This window comes from Budorcas taxicolor, chromosome 11 (assembly GCF_023091745.1).
Source record: "Budorcas taxicolor isolate Tak-1 chromosome 11, Takin1.1, whole genome shotgun sequence".
In the NCBI taxonomy this organism is placed as follows: Eukaryota; Metazoa; Chordata; class Mammalia; order Artiodactyla; family Bovidae; genus Budorcas; species Budorcas taxicolor.
Window position 1 is genome coordinate 12,279,668 of NC_068920.1, and position 15,286 is coordinate 12,294,953.

Consider the following 15,286-nt stretch of genomic DNA (forward strand, 5'->3'; position numbering starts at 1 on the left):
TGCTTGCTGCCAAAGAACCCAATACGTTCTCAGAGAATGGGTCCCTGAGGGAGGGTGGAGAGCCTGCCGGGGAACAGACTTCTGGGCCACTGACGACCGCATCCAGCATCTAAACTGCTCTGTCTCCAGGACCCAACAAGGGCCACTCTGCGGGAGAGACAGGAACATAGAGGCCACGTTCCCTGGCACGTTCACATCGTCCACCCCTAGCAGGGCGCCTGCCCACGGTTAGGTTGTTAAGCGCCTTGTGAACTGGAGACCTCGTGAATGAAAGACGAGTGAGTGAGTTTACGACAGCTGCTTAACTTGCTGGTTTACAGAATCTCATTTCCAACCACCAGATGCTGTGTGCTATTGACCTTGACGAAACACACTGCGAGCTGCAGGCCTTTGGTGCATATTTTTGTTGGACCAAATCGCTGTGGACTGGCTCCCTCCAGGGTCAGCTTCTTGGGCGGCTGTCCCGTGCAGTCACACAGCCCCGCAGGCTCTGAGGTCTCTGCACTTGGTAACACTCTGCCTTCACCGTCTTGAAATTCCTTTATGACATTTCAACAGGGGCCCCCACATTTTCCTTGTGCATGGGGTTCTGACCAGCCCCAGCTTCAGTCACACAGGGCTCACCTACAGAAAACGCAAAAAAGCTGAAATCTCACCGTTGAGCTGCAGGACGGCCCGGCGTTCACAAGGATGGCTTTCAGTGGCCAAGGAATTTCTATTGCAAGGATAGTGCCCTTCAGATCACGGGCCTTTCCTTTTCACTTCTGCAAGTCTACCAAGCCCTCAGCTGGGAACACGTAACCAGTCCTGCGGAGAGCAAACCTGGTGGAAATTTGGGGGCACAGGCTGCACGCACGAAGATAATTTCAGCGCCGTCTCCCTCTGCATCGTGGCTTGGAATGGTCGTTGGGTTTCTGTGGACATTTTCCCCTCCATTTTCTGGAAGAGAGCTGGTGGGATGTTTTGGAAAGAACGTGGGTCTGGGAGTCTGGAGGAACTCAAATGTGAATCTTCCCTTTTCATTGAGTGCATGTTACTTGATTTTTTGGCATGTTAAAATTTCATCTTTAAAATAGGAATAATCATAAAAGTGTGGGGAGAATTAATTAGAGACTTTTTTAAGACAGGGAGGAAGGGAGGGAGGAAGCAAAGGAGGGAAGAAGTGAGGAGGGAGGGAGAGGTGGAGGAAGGGAGCAGGGAGGAGGGGAGCACCGTTGGAGCACCCAGCGTCGTCTCTCAAGTGTGGTCAGAATCGGGAGCTTCCCACTTCTGCCTCCTTTTACTCTCGTTCCAAAACACAGCTCTCTGGGGTCCTCTGGGTTTCACATCATTTTTCCTCCAGTCCCCAAATGCCTTAAATCCATTCTTGGAGAGCCTCTAAAACTATGCAGGACATGGGATACTCTCATTTGACCAGAGTCCCCTTTTCTTGGCCCATATTCCAACCCCACCCACACATTCAAGAGAAGTTTTTTGACTTACGACTCTGCCTTTGTGCTGAACTCGTTTTTGCCAACACCCCCAGTTATTCTTTCTCATCTCTACCCTCCCCAAATAACCCTGTCCCACCACACCACTCCCCAGGCCACACCTCCCTGAACCCTCTCCTGGGTGGCAAGAACAGGCTCTCATTTCCTGACCTCCCTGCCACCTGGGGACAAACACCAGCCTGGAAAAGCACTGGGGACGGAGTGATAAGCACAGTCTGATGGCAGTCCCCCCCACCCCCCGCTCACCTGCGTTCAGGGGCAAGCAGAAAACGCTGCTGTGTATAGAGCAAACACATCTCGGTTTTGAATTCCTACTTGGCATTGACCTGGATCCTATCACCTTGTCATACGTCCTTTGCTCTAAAGAGAAAAGTCACAACACCCACCCACCTCCCCGGGGCCTCGGAGAACAACCAGTAAATTGTTAGGAGTGAATGGTGCTCTTTTTATTATGTATTCGCTCTTCCAAGAAAAACCAGTTATGCTATCGTGAGCTGCCCTCTTACAAGCAATTTGAAAAGGAGGCAGTACAGGGAAGGAGCGATAAGAAGGAATTTCTAAACGAGAAAAAAATAAATGATGAAGTTCATACCCAGTTTAAAATTTCACATACTCTTGAGCACAACAAAATTCAACCCATTCCCAAAGATACGCGAATCCTGTGAAATCAACGTGGTCTACAAGGAAGGAGGCGACAATGGATTTTCAGTTAAGAAAATGTCAAAGGCTGCTTTTGCTGAAGGATGAAACTGACTCTGGAGTATTATTTCAGTTTCTAGAAGTTGGTAACCAGGGTCCCCAGGAACATGCTGTCCAAGTGAGGACACCTCTGTGTGGAAATAGACAGTTATGATGGGCAGGGGGTGGGGGGTGGGGTGCTCCGTGCATCTATTAAAAACTGTTTCACGGATCACTCAGCTTCTTTTCTCCCCAGCTAAGTACCAGCAGCCGTGACGACTGGTGAAGCACATATTCAATCAAAAAACCAGGTTGGGCCTTGAAAAAGTCAAACACTAAAGGCCATTTTCCTACTTTTCTTGTTTAACACACGAATCTCTGTTTTCTGTCTCCAGGGCTTTTGAGTGTGAGCTTCCGTGCGGAGGGGAGAATCCAAAGGTACCTGCCTGGGCAGACAGCTGGGGCCTTAACATCCCAGCAGTGGAGTGCCGAGGCTGAGTAAAAACTGACGTGGGGCTCAGGCAAATGGGCTATTAATGCAGTGTTTGCTTTGCACGTCAGAAGTTACAGAGCACATAAGTCATTCCGTCTTATTCTTTACTCTGTGGTTTCTAAAACTTTTGGACCTTTATACATCATGACCCAGCATATATATCACACACACCCACACACACACCCATGCATACATACACGCATACACACGTACGCAAATCACACACATGTGCACGCACACACACACACACACACACACACTGCAGCTACGCATCCACAGTCTTCTAAACTAGTTTCACAGCCCACTGACGGCTGCTTCCAGTCAGAGCTGACTGCCTTCTGCAGGCCTGCACGCCTCTCCACGCCTTTTTCGACCCTGTTTCCTGAATTCTCAGGGCTAGAAGCCTAGAAGCTGCTCTCCCTGAAGTTCCTGGCCAAGGTGACTGCTGTCTACTTGTGGCCGACGTCACGCCCCTGAGCAAGATTTGGACGGTGGAGGGCGACGGTGGAGGGCTTCCCCAGCAGGGGCAGTTCACACAGGGGCTTTGGTGCAAGGGCCCCCAGCTTTGATTCTCCTCATCTTTTCTCTGGCCTTTAAAGCAACTTGTTCCCAGATTAAATGCCCTTTTGCTTCAAATATAGGCTGCCGCTTCCTGACTGAAGTTCAGCTGATAGAGATAGATGCTGGAAATCCCCCGGCTGTTTGCAGAAATCAACACCTAAGAAGCTCAAATGACTGGTTCGGATCACAGAGTCCTAAGTGGCAAGTCCCCAGCAAGGTTGCTTTTTCCGTTTGGCCATACTGTGCAGCATGTGGGATCTTCCCCAACCGGGGACCGAACCCGTGTCCCCTGCACTGGGACCACAGACTACTAACCACTCGACCACCCAGGAAGTCCCCACGACAAGCCTCCTAATGACAGACTCAGTTATCTTCTTCACCACTCACAGCTGTGTGTGTGTTACATAAAGCTGTTGGAAGTGTTGTTTCTGCAAAGTTATACTAACTTTAATACCTAAAATTCTTCTAAATTTTCTCAATTTTTCCTCCTTTTTATCAATCAAATTAAATGTCTTTTTTTTGTGCCTATATCAACCCACTCTGTACTTTCCTTTCTGTGAATTGCTACATCGAGAGTCATTGGAAACTACTAAAGGATATGATTATTGTCCTGTTGCTTACACGTACATCTTTTTCTCCAAACCAGGCTGTAAGTGCCTTGAAGTCAGGAATTCTATCAGAACTTTCTTGTGACCTCCTTCAAATGGTTCTTAAGATTTGTTTTCTATCACAAGCAAGAGATACTCGGCAAATATGTTTGCACAATTAATACATTGTGCCTTGCCACAATTAATATATTACTCAACTGCCATTTTACCAAAGTTCACAGGTTGTAAAAAAAAGATAGGGACTTCCCTAGCAGTCCAGTGGTTAAGACTCTGCGCTCTCACTGTTTAGGGGCCATGGGTTCTGTCCCTGGTCAGGGAACTAGAACCCCACATGCCGAACGACACATAAAGATCAATCTGTTCTCACCTTCCAAATTGTCTAGGTAAGAAGACATTCTCTGGAAGGCAGTTTGGAGAAAGGAGAATTGGATTCAAGAGACAAAATTCAAGGGTCCTTTTCCCAAAATGAAAACAGGATGTGGTCAACCAGGAAACGAAAGGGACACGCATGTCACTCTGGCAACGAAGAGGGGAAATTACCCTTATTGGATGTCAGCTATTTTTACTAAACTCTATTTTTTCCCTTCATTTGACTGCCTCAACTGCTTATCATGTTTATATTTTTCTACTTTATAAAGAAACATCCAGTCTCTGTGAAGTGAGGCAGGCTGGACCCTTTCAGTACTTCCGATTACACCACTCAGCACTTGAGTCAGAGTCTGGAAAGCACTTCCAGCCACCTGGGGCTGAGTTTGGACCAGGCACCTAAGTCTAAAGTTGATGCTTTTTAAAAAAACGTTTTGTCTTTTATTTGTATTCACTTTTCTTGGCTGTACTGGTCTTCATTGCTGTTGCAGGCTCTCTCTAGGTGCGGCGAGCGGGGGATGCCTCCTAGTTGCGGGGGCTTCTCTCGTTGTGGAGCACGGGCTTTAGGCAAACGCGCTTCAGTAGCTGCAGTGTGAAGGCTCAGTAGTTGCGGCCCACGGGCTTAGTTGCTCCACAGCATGTGGAATCTTCCCGGACCCGGGATCAAACGCATGTCCTCTGCGCTGGCAGGCAGATTCTTAACCACTAAACCACCAGCAAAGTCGGTAAAGTTGATGCCTTTAAACCACTGGTTCTCCAAGCATGGTTGCCAGGCCAATAGTATTAGTACCACCCGGAAACTTGTTAGACGCACTCTCAGGCTCTGCCCCTGGTCTGAATGGAAAGGCTGGGGTGGGGCCCAGCAGGTGACGCTGGTACAGGTAAGAGGCAGGGGACGTTGCTTTAGATGTTTGACCCGAACCGGAAGCCCTCCCCACACTCAGTACCCATGGCCCCTTCATCCACTGTCGTCAAGGCTGCATGAGAGTGGGGGACTTCAGCACTGGAGAGGGATGGGTTCAACTCCGCTCCCCAACAGTTAGCGAGAACTTGTCCAGGCCTGGTGTCCAGGCCTGTCCCATCTGTAAACCAGAAACCACTCAGCTGCCCACCTGGGCTGTTACAGAAGTTACAAGCACCTGAGCAGTCATCACTTTCGTGTTCTAACACCTCTCCGTGGCCACAGGAAGGCAGGCAAGGATTTCCAGTTATTCAGCTTATACTTTATCTCCCCGGGAATTGCAATCCATCTCAGTTGACAAGGGAGTCAAAACTCAAAGTCATGATAAACCTGAAAAAAAACACAAAGAGAACAGTGAAGAAAGCGAAGAGGAAAAGAAGGGAAGGCACAGGGAGGCCCAAAGTCAAAGTGTTCAGTCGCTCTGTCGTGTCTGACTCTTTGTGAGCCCATGGACTGTAGCCCACCAGGCTCCTCTGTCCATGGGATTCTCCAAGCAAGGAGCCATTCCCTTCTTCAGAGGATCTTCCTGGCCCTGGGATCAAACCCAAGTCTCCTGCATTGCAGGCAGATTCTTTACTGTCTGAGCCACCAGGGCAGTCCAAGAAGGGATGAAAGGAATGCACAAGGAGAAAAGAAACAAGGAAAAGAAGTTGGGACAAATAAAGAAGGGAAAACATGAACAGGAAGTAGATGGAGAAGAAAATTAAAAAGTAGGAAAAGGAAAGAAGAAAAGGATGAGAAGCAGGAAGGCAGCGGAGGAAGGGCAGGGGCTCAAACACTCAAGTCTGAGGCTTGCAGCCCTCCCAGCAGGAGACCGTCTAATTACCCCACTTCCTCCAAGCCGCTTCTCTGGCTGCAAAGTGGTCTTGGGTCTGGAAAAAGCCCTAAGCATCTTAGGTGCATCTGTTCCGCCTAATCCCTGACAATGAGGGGCTGTGTTCCTGCGGACACGGGGCACAGGCCCTGCCAGGGGCAGTGCTTGGAGCCTTCGGGTCTCCGACTGGGGTGCCCGGGAGCAGGGGTGTCAGGGGCCGAGAAGCCCTGCCTTCTTCCACCCAGATCCTGCAGGAGCAGGAAAAGGCTTCTTCCTCTCCCGACTTTAGGGCAGGAAATCAGTATGACTGATTTCTTGCTGTTTCCACTCCTCAGTTAACTTCCTCGCTGAGCTCTTCCTCTCTAAGCCAGCTTTGTCTGGATGGGCCAGCATCCAATTCTTTCAAATGAAAAGAAAGCAGAGGGAGACAGGAAAAGAGAGGAGAGGACGACGGGGAGGGAGAGGAGCAGATGGGAGAAGGGAGGAAGCAGAAACGGAGACTGTCCTTGCTTCCTCTCTGACCCAAGTCCATGTGGAAGCAGAGTGTTTCCGCTGATGGCATCACCGGCACACAAGCACCGTTTCCCTTCTTTCTTTCTCTCCTGTTCCCGTCCTCCCTCCCTCTGTCTCTCCCTCTTCCTTTCTTTCACTCTTTTTGAAAGACTTCTAAGAGTCTCATGAGGGAAAACGGCTGAGCCACCAGGAGAAGGACCACCCTGTGTGGGAATCACACAAGGAATCAGGAGAAACCACGACGTTGCCTGAGTCAGTGTAATGGGAACCATGTCTGCACATGGGAAAAGACAGCTATGGAAAGAAAAGCCTTTGCAATCAATCCATTCATTCCGGTGAATTTTTCAAATTGCGGTGCCGGAGAAAACTCTTGAGAGGCCCCTTGGACAGCAAGGAGATCAGTCCATCCTAAAGGAAATCAACCCTGAATATCCATCGGAAGGACTGATGCTGAAGCTAAAGCTCCAATACGTTGGCCACCTGGTGTGAAGAGCCAACTCTTTGGAAAAGACCCTGATGCTGGGAAAGGTTGAGGGCAGGAGGAGAAGGTGGCGACAGAGGATGAGTTGGTTGGATGGCATCACCGACTCAATGGGCATGAGTTTGAGCAAACTCCAGGAGATAGTGAAGGACGGGGAAGCCTGGCCTGCCGCAGTTTATGGGGTCGCAGAGTCGGACGTGATTTAACGACTGAACAACAACATTCATCCCACTGGCCTGCTCCAGCCTGCCTTCCTACTCACCCCCACCAACTAGAGGATTCTCCAGGACCCCCTCCACACAGCGGTCGGTCTGACTTACCGGCCACCGACGTGACTTACAGACAAAATTTGTCAAAGAATCAGGGAGAGGAAAACACAGTATGGACACCCCACATACAGTATTGCAAGGAGGGTCAGCAGGGCAGCCGGAACAGGAAGTGAGAGGGCAAAACGAGGCTGCCTGACTCCCTTGTGGGCATTTGTGGTGACGGTTTCATTTGCTCATGTTTCATTTCGGGAGTGAAAGGGTCTCCAAAGCACCCTGAGCTTTAAAAATAGCCCAAGCATTATGGGATGGGACGAGGGGGCTGCACCAGGAGGCGGCCTTGGACCCTCCCCCACCCTCGGGAGAGAACGCTTCCTTTGTCATTCAGCTCGGCTAAGCAGCCCCCCCTGGGAATTTCATCCTGGCGCCTTCTCCTTCGCCAGCATGATGTCTGAGTGGCGGCGCCTGGCATGAGGCTGGCGAGCAGAGCATCTTTTGCTTTGCCCTAAAGCAGAACCAACCACTGCAACAACAAGCTGCCGGGAAAACGGAACGTCCACGCTTTCTGTTTAAATCTCTCCGAGGAAAGATGTTTACAAATAACACCAGACTGGTATGAGTCACTGAGAACAGAGCATTCTCAGTTCCTTTTGAGACAGAGACACGTACCACCCCTGTCACTGGGAAGGGCTGGAGTGTCTGCCCCTAGGGCGTCAGTGGGGTCTACCCTCCCTGCATCTCACCATCTCTGCAAGGAATAACTCCCTTGGAAGAGGGCAAACTCCAGCCCCTCTGCCCCAGGCCAGCTCTCTGGCACCCCCTCCCTCCACCTAACTCTCCGCATGTCCAGCCTGGCACCCAACGCCTGCACCTCCAACCAAGGGAAGCAGTAAATTATTTTCTCCTTCAAGAAACAAAACACATTTGCTGCTCCTCTTCCTTTAGAGCAGAAAATCCAGAGTTACTAGATAACCCCAAGAAGCACAGTGTAAATTATTGACAGTTTCCCCAGGAAGACAGAAAGTAGAATTACCCCAAACCAATGGAATTGTTTTGTCCAAAGAGCAGCTCTAAAGTCATGAACCCGGGATGGAACTTTATGCGTGCTGTGCCCAGTCGCTCAGTCGTGTCCGACTCTGCAACCCCCAGAACTGTAGCCCACCAGGCTCCTCTGTCCATGGGATTCTCCAGGCAAGGATACTGGAGTGGGTTGCCATTCCCTTCTTCAGGGGATCTTCCTGACTCTGGGATCAAACCCAGGTCTCCCGCATTGCAGATGGCTTCTTTACCATCTGAGCCGCCAGGGAAGCCCAGAACTTCACATATTCTCTGCTAGCTCTCTATACCCAGACACGAGGCAGCCCGAACCCAGCTAGTAAATACCCACTTCCAGAAGGCAAGGGTGAGCCTTCCATTGGCAGGAAATTGTGTTTCTTGGAAGAAGAAGAATCTCTGTTAGGGAAAGTTGTGGGTCTAAGGCGAGGTTCCCAGGGCTAGTCTGAGGTCATTCATGCCTTGGGAGCCCCATCTTGTTCCAAGACCACCCAAAGCCACAGAAGGACCCAGAAGCTTGAGGGTTTGCAAAGGCCCCAGGGATATGCTTACAAACACTGACAGCATCTTTCTCATACTGCTTCTCCCTTGGACAAAACTACAGTTTAAAAGTCATGATTGTACTTTTACAAGTACAAATATATATATATATATATATATATATATATATATATATATACACACACACATACCTATATATATATATATATACACACATGTGTGCATGCATGCTGTCTCTCAATTGTGTTTCTTTACAACCCCATGGACTGTAGCCCGCCAGGCTCCTCTGTCCATGGAATTCTCCAGGCAAGAATACTGGAGTGGGTTGCCATTCCCTTCTCCAGAGGATCTTCTCGACCCAGAGATCGAACCCAGTTCTCCTGCATTGCAGGCGGATTCTTTACCGTCTGAGTCACCAGGGAGTTTGGCTCCCTCCAAAGCTCCCAGCCTCTCTGTGCATGAAAACCCCGGTCCCTGTCACTCTCACCCGCCCAGGGCTCCATATCACACCAGTAGGCAGCTCACACTGGCCCTGCCACATCCCGGGCATGCGTGCATCAAGAACCGACAGGCCCGAGGTTGGTGGGACTCCACCCAACACAGGACAGAAAGATTCCTAGGTCCTCCTAGCCTTTGGAAGAAAGCTGGTCCTACATGGGGAGTTCTGCTCCAGCTCCTCAAGGGTGAACTTTCTCCCACATGCAGACATGTCTATACTCTCCCGCTTACTTCTTTTTGTTGTTCCGCCATTCAGTCAGGTCCAGCACTTTGTGACCCCATGGGCTGCAGCAAGCCACGCTTCCCTGTCCTTCACCGTCTCCTGGAGTTTGCTCAAACCCATGTCTATTGAGTCAGTGATGCCATCCAACCATCTCATTCTCTGTCATCCCCCTCTCCTCCTGCCCTCAGTCTTTCCCAGCATCAGGTGGCCGAAGTATTGGAGCTTCAGCTTCAGCATCAGTCCTTCCAATGAGTATTCAGGGTTGATTTCCTTTAGGACTGACTGGTTTGATCCCCTTGCAGTCCAAGGGGCTTATTTATTCCATCACTATTTTCATCAGTGAGGACTCACGGTTACTCATTTTCCACTTAGGGTTAGAAAATGAACTTTGCTTTCTTGCTCAAATTGTTCCCGCTTTGGCCACTGGAGGCTCTCTGAGCTGTCCCCTGGGCCCCCCGACAAAGCCCAGGTGAGCAGCCTTACTCTCTGGCACCACGAGATGCCAGGGTCATTTCCTGCCCTGGCCTGAATCCTCCAAGGAGCTCTGCCTCTTTTACTGGAGGACTGTGGTGAGAACTCAAGATCCGGAATGAGGTGTGCGCTTTGGTACCAGGGTACCATTTCCTTTTTCCTTTTGTGTTTTTAAGGCCCTGTTAACTGACAGAGGGGTTCCCTGGTGGCTCAGATGGTAAAGAATCCGCCTGCAATGCAGGAGACCTGGGTTTGATCACTGGGTCGAGAAGATCCCTTGGAGGAGGGCATGGCAACCCACTCCAGTGTTCTTGCCTGGAGAATCCCCATGGGCAGAGAAGCCTGGAAGGCTCACTTTCTTTAACTGACAGAAACAAGAAATCTGTGGGTATAGAACCCTCATCTATGCAAATATTAATACCTAGAAACACTGAATATGAATATGTGTTCCATTCAGTCGTCGCTCCTCACTCCCTGCTTCAACCACTGATGTGTTTACTGTCTCTTTAATTTTGCTTTTTACAGACGTCATATAACTGGAATTTAACAGCATGTCATCTTTTCAAACCGGCTTCTTTAACTTAGCAGTAGGCACGTGTAGTTCCCCTATGTCTTTTCACATCTGGTGTGTTGTTCAGCCAACTCCAGGGAAGAAAAGTGAGCGTGAATCTGTCACTTCAGCTGCTTTTGTTCCCAGCCTGAGCCTGGCTCGCTCAGCTCCTGCAGATCTGGATTCAAGGCTCATCCAGGTCAGGCCTCCATGGCCACACCACATAAAAGTGCAGCCCCTTACCTTCACTCTTTCCTGGCTTTATTTTATCCAAACGCCTTGACTGCAGCATATTCATCTGTTTCATGTGTGTCACTACAAAGCCAGGGATTTTTTTTTTTTTTCTATTTCATTCTTTGCTGTTTTCTCAGCATCAGAAATAGTAACTAACACAGGAGCCCTCAGTGTGGGCTATTTCATGGATGGATAAACCAAAAGGACATCCTCTCCCAAAAATGTGTGTGTGTGTACGTATGTGTACCTGACACCGTGCCTGTACGCCCCTTTGGCTTCACGGCAAATCAACAAATTAGCCTGGCAAGACGGAGTCAGGGGTTGTGAGGAAGTGTACCTGCCCTCAGCTCTCTCGCCAAATACAATCTCACCTGACATTTCTCCACTAGAGATTCATTTGGCTGCTTTCTTTCCCCTGTTGGAGGTTTGGTTTTCAGTTTCAAATGCTTAAGGGGGATACTTAAAACTTTTTTTTTCTTTCTTTCTTCCTTTTTATTGAAGTATAGTTGATTTACAACATTCAGTTAGTTTCACATATAAAATGATTGTGTGTGTGTGTGTGTGTATACATATATATGTATCCTTTTTGAGTTTTTTCCATTAAGGTTATTGCAAGTAACATGTTTTGTATGATTTTATTTCTTTCTTTTTTATGGCTGTGCTGGGTCTTCATTGCTGCGTGCGGTCCTCCTCAGTTGTGATGAGCAGAGGTTCCTCTCGAGTTGTGGTGCGTGGACGTCTCATTGCAATGGCCTCTCTTATTGTGGAGCACGGGACTCTAGGGCGTGGGGGGCTTCAGCCCTTTCCTCTTGCGGGCTTAGTTGCTCCGTGGCCTGAGGGATCTTCCCAGACCAGGGATCAAGCTAGCGTCCTCCGCATTGCAAGGTGGGCTCTTAACCAGTGGACCACCAAGGAAGTCCAAGTAACATGTTTTTTAATTCCTGTATATTTAGTGTAATGAGTTAGGCCATTTAGAGACATGTTAAGGAAGAGTATTGTCTTCCCCACTTCCCTGTACCTGCCCCCCTTAGACCTGGAACGCTGAGGCTCCTGCCCCAAGCCCTCTGTTTTGAAGGCTGAGCCTTACCAGTGTGCCAAGGAGGATCCAGGGCCAACAAAATGTGTCTACCCACAGTCTGGGACTCTCCTCCCAGCTGGCACTCCAGGTACCAAGGATGCTAGAATTGCCTACCCAAGCGGCCCCGAGCCCTCTGTCTGGGCCAGCACTGGGCTCCTCTGGGGCTCACCCTTCCAGGCACACTGGCCCAGGGCAGTGCACTTACCCCAGGGGCATTTGTGGGCAGTGGGCAGGTCTCCACGGGGCACCAGGGGCTGGGGCAGAGAGCAGGGAGGAGACAAGGCCAAGATCCCTCTGTCCCTCCAGAGACCTCCCCGTCTCAGCGGGAAGAGCAGGTCTGCCTCCCCTGGTGAGGTCCCACCCCGCTGGGTACCAATGTTAACGGTTTGGGCATAACCCTCACACCTTCCTCCATGGACTCCTAAACACCTAGGAATATAAACACACATGGGAGAGGTTTCCTTCCCCCTTCTCTACAGCTTTTTAATAGAAGTGGCACTCCAGTAGATACCCCACATCATGATCATCCCTCCCTGCACCGACAGAACGAGCTCGTTCTTTTTATTAGCTTCATGAGATGCCATAGAACAAATGTGTATGCCTTCATGGGGGAAGAGTCCGTTTCCTCTTGCTTCCCCCGCCTCAAACGAAGCTGAAATAGTCTTTATACCTGTAGGAGTACATCCAGTTGCTCTCACTTTGTAAGACTGGCTTCCTAGAAATATGATTCGTGATTCAATCAAAGCCTGTAAACATCATTTATTGTACAGATGTTTCTGAACGACTCTGGTAAATATTTATACCAATTCATATTTGCACTGGCAATGGATGAGATGCCAATTTCACCAGCACTCCCAGCTCTAGATTTTAGGGATTGTTTCAAATTTTGCAATTGGCTGGAAAAAGCTGACATCTGGTTTACTTCACTTCTGTTTCCCCGACCACACTGAGACTCAGCTTCTTTTCAGATACACTGGCCACTTGTGGCTCCTCTTCTGTGTCACCTATTTATATCCGTTGCCCATTTTTATACCGAAATGTTTCAAACATTTGTCAAATAGTAAACTCCTGTGGTTGCAGGCATTATCAAATTTTTCTCCTGTCATCTATCAATTTTGATTAAGGTATATCTTTCCGTGCAGGTATCTCTCTTTTATTTTAGTTGAATATATACACATCTTTTTTTCTTTTTTAATGCTATCTAGGTTTCCTATCTTATTTGTAAAAAATACTTACCTGTCCTCCTAAATTTCTTTCTAATATATTTAATGCCATGTCCTTCCGCCTTCACTTTTAGTGAAACCAGTGCAGAAAAGAAGGCACTCTGAGAAAGGAGACGGTCCCTGAATTCTGGGCCTTGGGTCTCTTCTTCGGCTTCTGTTCCACATTACCGTTTAAAATTGCTTATCTTCCAAGAACCTCATCTTAAAAAGTTAGAAACCCTGCAGAAGTAATGCCTCAAGTCCTTTTCAGCAAGTCAGGCTACAATTCATCAGCGTTTCTCAAGGACAGACTTAGGAAAGATAAAATGCCAGGGGCAGAGAGGAGAAGCAGGGGTGTGGGGGAGGAGGGAGTGATTGCTTCATTCATTCACTTATAATTTCATTCACAACCGTTTCCTTCGTTCATTCACTCATACTTTGATCCAAACAGCAAGAGCGGATCGAGGGCTTCCCATCCAAGAGACACAGTAGGAGCCTCGGGAGACTCGAGGGGCTGCGCGACCTCTGTCCCTGAAGGTTTATCACTGTAAAAGGGACACGAAACCCACACAGAAACACTCTGGCACAAGGCAGCGTATCCACGGTCCGGACACAGGGTAGAGAAGGAAGGAGGTCACTTCTCCTGGGCGACTAGAGAACACTTCCAAGAGGAAATTTAAGATGACTTTTTAATAACGGTAGAACTGTGTCTGCAGACAATGAGGACTCTCAGAAGAAAACGGCATAAACAAAGACAGGAAGGGAGGAAAGGGCCTCTTTAGGTAGGAGACTACGCCAGTCTGAAGGACAGAAAACACACGTAGAGATGTAAGAGATGACCTGGAACGTCCCCATGAGTCTCAACCTCAGGAGGCTAAGAGGTCTGGGCTCCACCCCGCAGGCTGCAGGCACAGGTGCAGCCACCCAGAGCCTGGCCTATTTCACCTGCCTGCAGGAGCTGGCCCTGCCGAGAACAGGGCTGCCTGAGGGCTACCCAATGCCATTCGATCGTCCAAGTCTCCTGGGTCATCTTGAAAAATGACCAGATTTATCACAGGCAGTGGGTCCCACACCAAACGTATAGAATCTAAATCCCACAGGGATTTTAGTGATATGCCAGTGGGATACGTCTACTTCCGCCTAAAGCTGCCCCCAAAGAAAGTACGATCACATTTGTAGGATTCCTTGGGAATTATCTTCCAAGACTAGACTTTGTCTAGTCTGCCTTGTCTGTGAAAACGGAGCTAGTGAGTAGCAGAGACCTGCAACTTGGGCTGTCCCATTTCTCTTTCTCCTGGTCCAGCCCCAGGTCCCCTATAGATAGATCCCCCAGTGATCCATTCTCAGCCCATGGCTTTGGGTAGAGGTGACTGACTGAATGGAACTTAACTGGCTATACTTGCAAAACTTTGGCCACCTGAAGAACCGACTCATTGGAAAAGACCCTGATGCTGGGAAAGATTGAAGGGGGAGGAGAAGAGGACAACAGCGGATGAGATGGTTGGATGGCATCACCGACTCAATAGACATGAGCTTGAGCAAGCTCCAGGAGCTGGTGATGGACAGGAAAGCCTGGCAGGCAGCAGTCCATGGGGTCGCAAAGAGTCAGATATACCTGAGGGACTGAACTGAACTGGCTCTGGAGTGGCTCATGGAACCTGGGTCTAATCCAATCAGCATGGTATACATCCCTGGCCATATGATTGGTTCGGGGACAGTCTCTCAGCCCACTCAGAGGCCGTGAGACGCAGTGAGAGGTTGCCTGGGAATCGCAAGTCGGCATGTCCTCCCCCAACCCCGCCCACCCCCCTCCCCATATTTGAACCTAGCAGCCCCTCCCAGCCCCCTGTCCACGGTGCAGGAGGGGGACTTGGAAAGAAGGGATGATGATGGGGCTCAGGTTCTATCGTCTGAGGCTTGCATAAAACCTGGTCTGAAGCCGCAGCCCGTGTACTCTGGACTGCTTGGTTACACCAGCCAGCATATTCCCAGTTTTGCTTCTTCTGCAACTGAAAGAATGATCACTGATAGGAAGTACAAAGTCTTTCAAGTACAGGGAAAGTGAGCATCTTTCCTTAGTGGTCTTCTAAGGAAGATGTCCTCCCGGGACAGAGGCAGACCACTGGCAACTGAGTTCTTTCAGAAAATTCTTTCAGAAGTTTCTAGAAACAGCAAAGAAAATGGTTTCTGTGTGAGGCCAAAGAACCACTCTCTTGATGGTGTAATAATTCCTTCTCCCTGGCTG